The sequence below is a fragment of the Vicia villosa genome, unplaced genomic scaffold (assembly GCF_029867415.1).
Source record: "Vicia villosa cultivar HV-30 ecotype Madison, WI unplaced genomic scaffold, Vvil1.0 ctg.001024F_1_1, whole genome shotgun sequence".
Taxonomy (NCBI): Eukaryota; Viridiplantae; Streptophyta; class Magnoliopsida; order Fabales; family Fabaceae; genus Vicia; species Vicia villosa.
In genome coordinates, this window is record NW_026705452.1 from 233,462 (window position 1) to 248,288 (window position 14,827).

Below are 14,827 nucleotides of genomic sequence, written 5' to 3' on the forward strand. Positions count from 1 at the left end.
AATCGATCAAATAAATATCCAAAATCACTCAAAACAACATTATAAACAATTATATGCAACCAAAATGTGTTTATGCTTCATGAAACATGGTAATCGAAACAACTTAAAAGTAGTGCAAACCGTGATGATTTGGATGCGATTCTGGGCGTGCACGACCTTGAAGAATGTCTGGAGAGCTTCAGAGATGCTTGAGGAGGGTGTTTGAGCACTTAGATCCCCTTGAATTGGCCTGCAACTCGGAATCCGAATTTGACTTGCTTTTGAAATTTTAAGGAAAATTAGGGTTCTCTTAAGCTGCCAAAAAACGTCCTTGCCATATGAACAGGTTTAGTACTTATAGAGGATTGAATTAGGGTAACAAAACTCAATCAAATCCTTTTGAATCTTAAATTGAAAGTTGATTGGACATATGATTTTAAAGTTTCTATTCTTGAGCCAAATCTAATCTTTTCCAAACAATTAGCTCTTGCACGAATTTGATAGTGAATATTGAATATTTGTATGATTGATTATGATTGATATTGGAAGCAAATCAAATCTTCTCAATTTTTTTCAAAATATTTGAATGAAATCCAAGATTTTAATGAATAAAATTTAAATAAAATCAAATACTCATCATTTTTTCGTGGCTTTCAGATTAGAGATTCTAGATGACTTGTATAGCAAGATTGGATCTTAAAGTCATGGGCCTCTTTTCAAAAAAATCATTTGGAAGCCTTTTATTTCACATTTTTCCCTTAAAATGATCCAACTTTGACAAGGCATATCTCCTTCAGTTTTAAAGGTATGGAGGAGTTCTAGGACTTTTTAGAAACCTAAAGATGTCCTCTACAAGCCACTTTGGAATATTTATTCCATTTGAAGATTTTATCTTGACGATATGGGCTTTGACAAAAAACTGCTTTTAGTTGACTTTCAAAAAGACCTATAATCTTTTGATCCATATCTCTCAAATGAAGCATTTTTGGACCTGGCTTGTGAGAGACAAATTTGTAGAGAACTCAATTTCCTTCAAAATAAGCTTGGGATGGAAAATTTCTGATGTTCCATGTGAAAGTTATGGCTGGTCAAAGTTCAGTTGACTTTAGGTCAAAAACCCTAATTTAGAAACTTTAGGTTTTGTTGATTTCTGAACTTTCCTTGATGAATCATGATCAATCCTTGATCAAATGATGAATGATACTTCAAAATAAGGTTGTTGATAAAAAATCAGGAATTTTGACTGCACTTTGACCACAGTTGACTTTTAGGTCAAACTAGTCGACTGTTGACTTTTGAGCAATTGACTAGGCAATCCTTTGAATTAAAGCTTGTACTTTGCCATAGAGATATTTTGAAACATCATAAGCCATATGAAATCCATTAGAGACTTTGATTCATTGATTTTCTTTAGAAAGTTCAAAACCCTAGTTCATTAAGCCCTTGTCTAGGAGAGTGTGTCTTTGAGTCTTGAGCTTTGGTATGAGCTTGAAAGGAGAAATGAGATGGGCAAATTTTGGGGTATGACAGCTTCCCCTGTTCAATCTTTTTAAACCTGAGGATGTAGAGTGGTTTATATGCCGGTCGATATCTGAAGGTGGAAGAGGATTGAATTCTAGAGTACCCAAAAATTTGTACCATCGGGGATGGGCTTAGAGATGCCATCCGGATGTCGGGAATGTGAAGTGGGCTTTAAGATGCCACCTGTATTGATGAGTTTTGAAAGTCATAATGAGTCGTTTGTTGGACTATATCTATATTTGAAGTGTTGAGAAGTAGTTGTTGAATGTCAGTCGTGTCAGCACCGTTCGTAGTAACTGAATTAGACTTTGGAAAAGTTGATTGTGTCTACACCGTTCGTGATGATAGAATTAGATCTTTAAAGGTCGATCATGTCAGCACCGTTCGTAGTAATTGAATTAGATCTTGGAAAGATGACCGTGTCTACACCGTTGGTGATGATAGAATTAGATCTTTGAAGGTCGATCGTGTCAGCACCGTTCGTAGTAACTGAATTAGATCTTGGAAAGATGATCGTGTCTACACCGTTCGTGATGATAGAATTAGATCTTTGAGAGTTTCTCGTGTCAGCACCGTTCGTAGTAACTGAATTAGACTTTGAAAAGTTGATCGTGTCTACACCGTTCGTGATGGTAGAATTAGATCTTTGAAGATTGATCGTGTCAGTACAGTTCGTAGTAACTGAATTAGATCTTGGAAAGATGACTGTGTCTATAGCGTTCGTGATGATAGAATTAGATCTTGGAAAGATTAAGATATTGTTTATCCGCTTGTACCTGTGTCCTGAAAAACTAGAGTTAATCTTTATTCAATGTCATGATGCATGTTTTATGCGAGTCTCTCAAAATAAATGAGAAACCTGTATGTTTATCATGAAGTAATGTATGCAATGTATGGATATGTATATGATGTATGACTGACGCCGTTTGGAGTGTTTTGAGAAAATAAATCTCTGTATTGTTGTGATTTTGATGCCTGATCTTGTTTTGAAGATGCTTAGCTAGGGATTTATGATTTCTGCTTGGGGATGAAAGCGATTTGATGTACCCCGACCGGGGATAAGAGATATGAATAATCTTGTTTGGAGAAAAAAGAAGTATCGTCGAACCGGCAGTGTCAAAGATGTAAGTAACACTTCGATGGGGGACTGAATCTCTGTTGGGAAGGGAATTTCTAATGATTACTCTGTGGGGATCCTTCCAGACTATTGACTTTGAGGGAGAACCTCTGGATTACTTAGACATTGTCTAATTGCCTTTCCTGTTTTTTACAAACATACATATATTTTGCAAAGGAAAAGATAAATGTTAGTCATGTTCATATGCATATGTTTATTCAAGATTATCATTGGATGTTTACGTATTCGAGAAAGAAACACTCAGGAGCATAGAAAAGAAAAATGACTTGTATTAAGAAAGAGCCATGAATAGGCAAAATAATAGGAGAGCATTTGTGTGTTTTTTGAAAAGATACAAAGTAAAACAAAAGAAAAATAGCTATGTGGAAACGATCCTATTGAGTTTCAACTCTGCTATTGCCATTATGTCTTCGAGCATCTCATCCCTTGCTTGTTGGAGAAAGATGATTGAACCGGTCCGTGCCCTTTGATGTTGCTAATAAAATTGAATAATGAGTGATCTGAACGAGACATAATTGTACGCTTAAATCCTTAATTTTTGCCTAGGCCACCCTTTCAGGTTTTCAGCCTACCAGGATACCCTTTTTTGCCCAAGCCTCCCTTTCGGGTTTTAAACTTGCCGGGTGTACATTTTTTATATATATATCCCTAAATTTTTCCCGAATCTTTTTGGTTCGCCGGGATGCCCTTACTTTTGCCTAGATACGTCGACCTAGCGGGTCTTATTTATGCATAGTATTTTTTGACTATGTCTGCGTTCACAGGGTGTGGCAAGTCTTCACCATCCATAGTAGTGAGTATCATTGCCCCTCTAGAGAATATTTTCTTGATTACGAATGGTCCTTCATATGTGGGAGTCCACTTGCCCCTAGGATCACCTTGTGGTAGGATGATTCGCTTTATTACTAAATCACCAGTCTGGTATGCTTGTTGTTTGACTCTTTTGTTGAACGCCTTTATCATACACTTTTGATATAACTGCCCATGACAAACAGCCGCAAGCCTCTTTTCATCAATCAGGTTTATCTGGTCTAGTCGAGTCTGGATCCATTCATCTTCATCTAACTCTGCATCCTTCACGATCCTTAAAGACGAAATCTCAACTTCAATCGGTAATACCGCCTCCATGCCATAGACTAGTGAGAACGGGGTTGCCCCGGTTGAAGTACGTGCTGAAGTGCGGTAACCATGAAGAGAAAATGGTAACATATTGTGCCAATCCTTGTAAGTCACTGTCATCTTCTGTACGATCTTTTTTATGTTCTTGTTGGCGGCCTCTACCGCGCCATTCATCTTTGGTCTATAAGGAGAAGAGTTATGGTGCTTGTATTTGAACTGCTTCCTTCTTGTTCAGTAATCATCTTGTTGTTCAGGTTGGTACCATTGTCTGTGATAATCCTTTCGGCGATGCCATACCGACAGATAAGGTTATGCTTGATGAATCAGGCCACCACATTCTTGGTAACGGCAGCAAATGAAGTAGCTTCTACCCATTTGGTGAAGTAATCAATGTCCACGAGGATGAAGAAGTGTCCATTGGAAGCGGTAGGTTTGATTTCTCCGATCATATCAATGCCTCACATTGCAAAAGGCCAAGGGGCAGTCAGAATATTCAGTGGAATTGGAGATACGTGTACTTTGTCGGCATATATCTGGCACTTGTGACAAGTTCTGGAATGCTGATGGCAGTCAGTTTCCATAGTGGACCAGTAGTAGCCCGCTCTCAGAATCTTTTTAACCATAGTGTGTCCACTAGAATGAGTTCCAAAGGTTCCGTCATGCATGTTTTCCATAATCTCTTCTGCTTCCTTCTTGTTCACACAACGAAGCAGAGTTGAATCATGATTGCGCTCGTATAGGGTACCATTGCTCAAGAAGAATTTGGAAGCAAACCTTCTTAAGAACTTCTTGTCATTGATAGATGCCCCTTCAGGGTATTCCTGAGCTTCAAGATATCATTTTACTTCATGGAACCATGGTTTTTCTTCAACTTCGTCAGTAGTTATCTCGTAACAGTATGCCGGTTCGTCATGTCTTTCAATAATAACTATAGGAGCCTCATTGTCCCATCTGACCTTGAACATGGATGACATGGTAGCTAATGCGTCTGCCAATTGATTCTCCTCTCGGGGAATGTGTTCAAAAGTAATTTCTTCGAAGTAAGGAGTCAAAGATAACACCAAATCCTTGTAAGGCATGAGATTAGGATGCTTCCTTCAAGAAACTCGATAATAACATTCCTATACCATTGAATTTCAACTATCTGACTCCTCTCAAGTCATACCAGCAATTATCCAACATGTTACATGTAACACCCCATATTTTCTAATTTTAATTTAATCGGAAATTGAATTATTATTTAGAATTATTTGATATTTTCGTTGAATTAATTGGAAGAAATATGGAGTATGGGTCTTTGGGCCAAGTGAGGTATTTAGTAATGAGGGGGTGTTAAATGTTGAGCCCATTACTAAATTATGCCATGTTTTAATAAAACAAGAAAATAAGAGGAAATTGAAAAATAGAGGAAGAAAACCTAAGAGGGAGAGAAGAAGAACTCATGGGCAAAAGCTATTTTCGCAACCCTTTGGCAGCCTTCACAAATCATGTCATAACTTTCTGCTCGTAACTCCAAATCAGGTAATTCTTGAAGATTCAGATTCTACATGAAATTTCCTTTGATTTGATATATTAATTCGTGTCAGGGAAGTTCTTGGTGAGGGAGATAAGCGGGTTTGAAGATTGGAGATTCTTGCTGAAAGTGATGAAAAGAGCCTTACGGGTTTGATGGAGAAGAAGGAGAAATGTCCGGATTCTTCGCTAAGGTAAGGGGGGACTCTTCCGGTTAATTTCTATTATGTGATTATGGGTAATAGGATGGATTAATGTATGATTCGATTCGATTGGGTATATTGGGATTTGATATTGTTAGGTATGTTATGATTTGGGATAATTGATGAATTTGTATAGATTGTTGGTTATTGATGTGTTGTTTTGATGTATAATGATGTGTGATGAGAAATTCGATGTTTGTATGTCTGTATATGATGTCTGGAATCGTTTTTAGGTGAAAAGGGTGTGAAATCGCAGGTCTGTCGCAGACCTGAGAATTGATGAAATCGCAGGTCCGCTGAGCGGAGGGGGTCCGCTGAGCGGAGGTCCCAACGTAGTTCGCTTCTGTTGGATGTCGCTAGAGGTCCGCTGAGCGGAGGTCTGGAGGATTCGTTTCTGTCGGGCTTCGCTGAGCGAACTTTGCTGTGTTGAATTTTTCTAAAACTTTAAAATAACGTATCTTTTGATCCGTGTATCCTTTCTTGGTGCCGTTTGGGACGTTGTGAAGCAAATTAAATATTTTATATGATGAATTGGTGAGATGGGCAGTGACCCGAATTATTTTTAAAATATTATTTAATTGCTTCAGTGATATACATTGTGTGTATGTGGAATTGTGTAAACATGACAATGTTTTCGTGGGATGATGGAATGAACCGTTATTATTATTAACGTGATAATTATATGTTATATGTGGACATGTATGGTTGAATGTAACATTGTGTGCATATGTTTTTGAATGTGACAATGTGTTGATGCGGTGATAGATTTGTTGTGACTATTATCATGGTTGTTGTGATAATATGACGGTGATGATTGAATGATATATTTGATGTAAATATATGTGAATAATTGAATGATTGTGCAACGTGTACATACTTATTCGGTGATGAAAATGGTGAGTTATGATGAGACGATGCGGTGCATCGGATCGGTGATGTTTTTAAGTATGGTATATGTGTACATTCATTCATATGCATTTGATGATGGATCCCGGTGATGTTTGGATCGTTGGTGGACATATTTCCCATTGTGCGGAAATTGTGTCGGTGGGCCGTATCTCGATGAGGCGTAGATCGGTTAGGTGGATTGATTCCACGGTTTATTGGTACCACATGCATAATGTCAGTTGGTCATATGCATCTTTGTCATAACATGATTGAATTGAATTTCAGTGTTATGTTTGGTGTCGTATTTGTTGTAATTGTTGTATTTGTTGTGATTGATGAATGATCATTGAATATCTGAATATATGACAATTTGGGTGAATAATATATTATGATGTTTTGTTGCTTATGAATGCATAACATTGATTAATTGAGAATGAGACTCACCCTTACTTGTTGACATTTTTCAGATTGAGGAGTAGCGGCATTAGTGCTCGGTGAGGATGACTCGTAGAGTTTATCCGTTGTTTTGGGTCGTGTCGGTCATGCTCTGATCTTGTAACACTGGGGGACGATAGTTATAGAGATTTATGAGAATTATCTATTTTATTTGGTGTTGGATTATGTTTCCATTTGGTTATGTTGATGATGTTTCTTATTCCGCTGTGATAAACATAATTGTGTTTTTGGTAAATCGTTTCCTATTAAAGCATGACTTGACCATGATTGGTTTATTTATTTTAAATAACTGTGGCACCCTTGTGTTTATGTTTTTACTCTGATTTATTCTATTAATTTCCGCGGGGTTTAGAAGGGTGTTACAATACAATCCGCTTTTGCTGCACTATTTTGATTACTCATTACAATCATCATTACCAATTAGATTTCTTAGTTTTACCCAATTCCGACTCTCTTAACTCATTCGTTCAAGAATCCTTCTTTATCATACATGGTACTAATCTACCACTTAGCAATACTTACTCGCACTTAAAAACAAAGTCCTGCTTTACTTCCTCTATTTAAACATTCTAACCATCAGAACGAGTACACACAAGTAATTATAATCACACTCATCAGCCTTAATATACCATTTCTTACAAAATAGCTCAAACTGAGTCCCGCTCTTCTCTAAGAATTAAATCAACTTCGTCCTTCATAGATTATAATTCCTCATTATATCTGGAAATCTACAATAACACCTTACAACAGTACAAAATTATTATAGCATCATATAGTATCAACTCATCGACTTAACTTCGCTCAATACATACTCGTTAACTATGTACATCTACAATAACATACTCATCATCTCGGCAATTATTTTAAAAGAGTACTAATTCTCCGGAACGACATCCTTTCTTCCACTAGATTATAAATTCAACATATAGATCAATACATATTCTCTACGTAGGCTTCCGACATATTAATTCCTCACTGCCCACGAGTAGTACTCATAACACTACTCCACATCACACTTTCGTTGTGTGACTCTGATTATTCGTCTTAAGTCATCGTCCAATATATTGCACTCTTTCATTATCACTTCTTCATAAGTTCACACAACATGGTGAGTGACTATTCCCACGGTTTAATATCCATCACGACTTATACCATTAAGGTAACAAAACAAGCTTATCTTATCGATATGATTTCGTCTACTACCAACAAGAGATTAAGGGTGATCAAGTCCTCAATTTGTTAATAGATAGTCGACAACCATATTTAAGCATAAACCGTCATTACTACATAATAGTGTCTTTTCCGAGTTTGCACTCAAACTCATTAATATCGTCATAGCCCAATAATTCACTTTGATTCTTTACAACTCGCACACTTCCCTCTCAGTGGATCTTGTCGGTGAGGCACCAACGTCCAAACATTTTACATAATCTTCTTCATAATCACTTAGCATCACACACTTGTTAAGTACTTCCAAACTTCCTAATCATTAATATACTCGTACATTTCTATTCATCTCGTTCCAAATCAAAATCCTCATCTTAGTAAAGACCGCAACAACATTCATAACTCGTGGTTTTACTCTAAATCTCATGACATATTTCACGTCCAAATATCATTCTACTCGGAACCTCAACAAGGTCTTCCTTTCATAGATAGGTGTCAGAAATTCTCAACAATTCTTCTTTTATACTTGTCGTTGCTTTAGCATCACCAATATGACTTTAACCATTCTAAAGTTTATTTCACCTTCACTACTAATTCACTTCTAACTAAAATACATCGGTACTTAAATTATCTCTATGACCGAACATCTCATCAACTTATTCATCAACAACATGTTCTACTCAACTTCGTTTCAAACAATCGCAGTAGTAGGCATTCCTATTCAACAAGCTTCACACTTCCTTAACCGACTTTGGAATCTCTCCTCATAGAATCACCTCTAATATATTTATAACTCTCCCATAAGGTACAACATAATTTCACCTCTTCGTAGTCTCAAACAGCACATCAATCCGACACTCGGAACTCAAGATATGAATTTTCCAATCGTTATCCGAAAATGCAACATCGACATCATGCAACGACACTCTAAAGGATATTTCCAAAACCCCTCAAATGGTACGCTTAATTTTTAAAATTGCTCCTCAACAAGCCTTTAATTATTCCTTCAATCCGCTCCACTCTGACGCTGACGTCTCGTGCGGTACCAACCAACAAGTCTAGTTCTAAGAACAAGTGTAACCGTAACTTCACCTCTTTCTAACATCATCCTGTCACAATTAAAGTTGTTACATCTGCTGCAACCATTTTTATAACAAATTTCACCTCATTAGCTTTCCGACGCTTCAAACGAAACTCGAATCGGATGTCTAGAACTCTAGTTATGAATTTCCGAAGTTTCATAACGATTCAACAACTTTCCTGCGTTTTGCTTGCGGAAAGTCCACTCTGAAACTCATCCTCTTCAGATCAATCACATTCTATACAGCCCTTTATCATATCTCTTCGCTTCCAAACATTCTTATAACTTGAGCAACACATCCCATTGCCGAAGTTCGATTTCTGAAACATCATGACAACAATCTTCTTTGCAAACTTGCAACTGAACCTCTTCCGAGACGCAAGGCTACTCAACTAACAACTTCGCAGTCCACCAGCAGAGCTGATACATTGCAACTTTCTAATTTCCCTCTCCCACAAATAATCATCAATCATCTAATCATCCTCCTTCAAGATGCTCCAACTTAATTACCAGTCAAGTCTTAATTCTAAGTCACCTTCGATTCGGGAAACAACAACTTCAACAACGCTTGCACTGTTGCCAACAACAGCCTACTGAACCAATCATCTTACAAATGAAACATAACCAATAAGTGAAGCTTCTCCCCTACTTGTTTCAATCCAACACCAGCAACAAAACAAACAAGTACCGACAGTGATTCACTCACATGTCGCGTACCAAGGGATAAAACGCTGATAGTATACAACTGTCGCGCAACTCAACTGACTCGACAATTGGCCGGACGGACCGACCTGCTCTGATACCACTATTGTAACACCCTTCTAAACCCCGCAGCAATTTAATTAAATAAATCAAAGTAACATGCACAAGGGCGTCACAATTCATAAATAAATAAACAACATCGGTCATATGTCATGCATTCACTGAAGAAACATCTATACATAACTCATAAATCAAACATCTCATGTTTACACAGCGGAATAAATCATCAAACTAGCATCGCACCATCAATGCTATAATCCTCAAAATAATTTAAACAAAATAGAGTTATTGTCATAAACTTAAAAACAACGTTCCCCCAGTGTTACATCTATTAGAGCATGACCCGACGCTAACTGACACATTGACTCATGAGCTAATCCTCACCGAGTCGAAGCCGCTATCCTTAATATGAAAAATATAGTGTAAGGGTGAGTCTCATTCGCAATTAATAAATATTATTGCATTATAAATAACAACACATCAATAGTTATATTATCCACCCAATCCATCTATATTCAGATAATCCATCATCACAGAAAACACACATCACCAATCATAACATTGAAGTACATTCAGTCATGTTATCAAATTCATGCATATGAATGCAACTGACTCTATGCATGTGGTACCAAACATCATCAATGGGAATCACCCACCGACCGATCTAACATCATCCAGATACGGCCCTGCCAGCACAAATTCCACACAGTGGGAATCTTGCCCTTCACTGAATCCTCTCATCATTAGGATTCAGCCCTCATCAAATGGTTATGAATGCATGCAAACATATATACAACATACTTTCATCATCATCATTCTATGAGTAACATCATCCTATACTCATTTCATCATCATCATCATCATTATTAAAGCATGTTTATATATACATTAACATCATCCAATATAATTCAAATCATCATCACCATCATTACAGAACATACATGTATTACACAAATCATCATCATCAAAAGTAAGAGTATACAGGTATTCACCTCTCCCAAAACAAGTCAATCATCATTATACAATTCTCAACAATCATCACATAATCATGTTTTCAAACACATCTTATATTGTCACATCTCATCATATATGTCAACAATATATCACCCATCAAACGAACAAAGTATTCACATCATACTCTTATCATCACATGAAATATCTCATGAGCTCCATTACACAATCAAACAAATCATCATACGAATCATGTTTAAAACATAGCATGTATTGTCATATCTCATCATATATATGTACAATACATCATTCATCAAGCAATAAATTAATAATTCAAAATTAATTGAAAGCTACACCTCATTTTATCATTTAAACTCATAGGTTATCTCATAAGGTTCATCATACTCGAAAAGGCACTAAAAATGGAGCTACGGATCAAAAGTTACGCATCATTGAACTTTCAAAGAAAATCACAAAACAAAATTTTTTACACACAGAAGCCATACGAGCAGGGACGGAGCCAGAAAATTTATGATGTGGGGGAAAAATATATATTTAATATTAAATATAGAATAAAGTATATGTGTTTTTAGTGTAAAATTAATTTCATATTTATTAAGATATTTTTCGTCATTATATCACTTTGTTATAGTACTTTTAAAAGAAATTTTCAGATATTTATATTGTGAAACGTAATTGAATATATATATTGAAGGATAGAAAAACACTTAGAAAGGGGGGGGGGTTGAATAAGTGTAGCTTTTAAAACTTGTAAGATAAAAACAATTTGCACAATGATTTTTATCCTGGTTCGTTGTTAACTAAACTACTCCAGTCCACCCCCTTGGAGTGATTTACCTCACCTGAGGATTTAATCCACTAATCACACAAGACTACAATGGTTTTCCACTTAGACAACTTCTAAGTCTTCTAGAGTATACTGATCACAACCTGATCACTCTAGGAACAAACTACTTAGATACCCTCTAAGACTTTCTAGAGTATTCTGATCAACAACCTGATCACTCTAGTTCTTACAACTTAATGTATACAAATTCTTTTAAGAGTTACAATGCTTCTTATAAAGCTATTATCACAACTGTGATTTTCTCTTAAGTTTAAGCTTAATCTCACTTATATATTACAACGGCAATGTAGTGAGGTTGAAGATGAAGTTTGAGAGCTTTTTGAATTTGAGAGCGTTTCTGTATATTTGCGCAAGTGTTGTATTCAGCTTCTCATCAAAACTTCTATTTATAGGCGTTTGAGAAGATGACCGTTGGGAGCATTTAATGCTTTGCGTAATCCGTACAACATTGCATTTAATGTTTCACTCTTTTGTCAACTACCTCGAGCCTTGCTTTCGCTGTGTCTACTAACATTGCCTTTAATAGCTACTAACGTTCCTTTTGTCAGTCAGCGTAGCCTGCCATCTTGAACTTGCTTCTGATCTGATGTTTGTGTAAACAACGTTTGAATATCATCAAAGTCAAACAGCTTGGTGCAGAGCATCTTCTTGTCTTCTGACCTTGAAGTGCTTCTTAGCGTGATACCATGAGAACTTCAGTGCTTCTGCTTCTGATCTCAAGTCCTTCTGATGCTTCCATAGACCATGTTCTGATTCTGCTTGACCATCTTCTGATGTCTTGCCAGACCATGTTCTGATGTTGCATGCTGAACCTTCTGAGTCAGTGCTTCTTGCGCTGATTTTGTGCATACTCTTTATATAATTCCTAAAATGGAAATTGCATAGTATTAGAGTACCACATTATCTCTTACAAAATTCATATACATTGTTATCATCAAAACTAAGAATATTGATCAGAACAAATCTTATTCTAACAATCTCCCCCTTTTTGATGATGACAAAAACATATATAAATGATATGAATTTGCGATCAGAATATCAGACGGCTAAAGACAATTACACAGTTATAGCATAAGCATATAAACATAGTGTGTGAATATGTCTCCCCCTGAGATAAATCATCTCCCCCTGAAATAAATACTGGAAGAAATATATAAATAAAGGACTTCCCTGAGTATTTTCCATTTCAGTTGAGACGATCACATATGCTTAGATCTTTCAGAACATTCATAGCTTCTGATTCTTGCTTCCATAGGACAGCTTCAGAGCTTGAATTTCTTCTTGAATCATTGCATGCTAGATTGTATCAGAACATTGTTGAATGTACCAGAGCATCATCAGAGCATCTCTACATCCTGAAATGTTACAGAACAAACTAAACGACAAAAGTCAGAGCATGAATGAATCAGAACATAATATATGTATCAGAACATATAATTTGTATCAGAGCATAAACAATAATATTTCAGAGCATATTTAGAACTAAAACATGCATCAGAACATATAAGGAATAAGAATGTGTTAGAGCATATTCTATCATCAAAATATCATAACATTCTTCCTTCTTGCTTCTGATCTCGAAGCTTTACAGCACTCAGCTTGCTTCAATTTCCATGAGCTTGATTCCATACAGAATTGCTTTTCCCCATGTCTTTGCTTCTCATGTTGAGCTTTTAAGAATATCTTCACTTCCTACAAAACACTCAAAGACATAGAATTTGCATGTTCTGTTAGAAATGTGGAGACTTTCTCCCAGCAACTGATAAAATAAATCAGATCATTTATCACAGTTTTCTCCCCCTTTTTGTCATAACATCAAAAACACAAAATATTCAGATGAAAAACAAAACAATATGAGAGAAAAGAAGGATAATTTTCATTGATCGCAAAAGAGAATTATCAGAAGGTACAAGGAAGATGCATAGAAGACAGATGCAAGAAACAAAGAAACAACTAAGACACAAAAGACTAAGACGACCCTAGCTTAGACATAATCTTGGCCAGCATGTCATGAATCCCTGCATTGCTCTCAGTCTGCCTCTCCATGAAAGAGCGGAACTCAGCATTGGTGTCCTCTTGCTTGTCCATACGAGAAGCTAGCTCAGCTTGGTTCTTCTGAATAACCTCTAGAGTCTTCACCAGAAGAGAGGGTTCACCAGAAGAAGCTTCACAACTTCTGTTCAGAGGGACAACAATCTCAACAGCAGCTTCCATTGTTAGATCATCATCATGATTTTCCTCAACAGGAATAGTCTCAGCAGGATGATCTTCAGCATCAGCTTCTCCCATATAAGCATCTCCCATATAAGCATCTCCTTCATACTCAGAAGCAGGAAGATCAGAATCTCCATTCTCAAGAGCTTGAAGAATGGCAACAAGATTCCTTGGAGCAGAAGGACCTTCAACTTCTGGCGGATCAACAACTTCTGGAATGACCAAATTGGGGTATTCCTCAGAAGGATTTTCCCTCAGAAAGTCAAATAGTGACTTGAAGTCTCCAGTTAGAACTAGATACTTAGGTCTTCAGACCACAATATCCTTGCAAAGGTTGGCTTCCATTTCCGCAGAAATTCGCGCTTCTAAAAGTTTATCAATGAATTTCTTTTCTTCAAAGCAATATCTCCCTCCAAGACGACTGAACCATAAGTCTTCATAGTTCCTCAGAATTCCACAAGGTCGTGGAGCAAGTTCTACACAAATTTCCTAAAGTTCTTCAAAATAAGCATATGCTTTTCTTCTGAAGATTCTCCAGAATTTTCGCATAGCAACATCATTTAATCCAGCATGTTCAACTATTCTGAGAGTATCAAAGACTCTTATGATATTCCTCTTTACCATTTCATAGATTACACCAATAGGGTATGCTCGGCGGGATTTGATTTTGGTTATGGGAGAGTCTGGTTTTGGGACAGAATAGGGTTGAGGCTCTCTATCAAGACGGAGGGATGATTCTGCTTCAATCTCAGAATCTAACACAACCAGCTCAGCTTCAGGACGAGGCTTGGGTGTGTAATTACAGTTACAGAGCAATTGCTCTTGTGATGCAGAATCTGGGAGATATGATATAGAGGGATTATTTTGAGATGTGGAAGGAATGGGTTCATAGTTTGCATGAGGTGGGGGTTGAGAAGTAGATATATTTGTGTGATGTGGAAAGAGAGTTTGAAGGGGTTGAATATCAA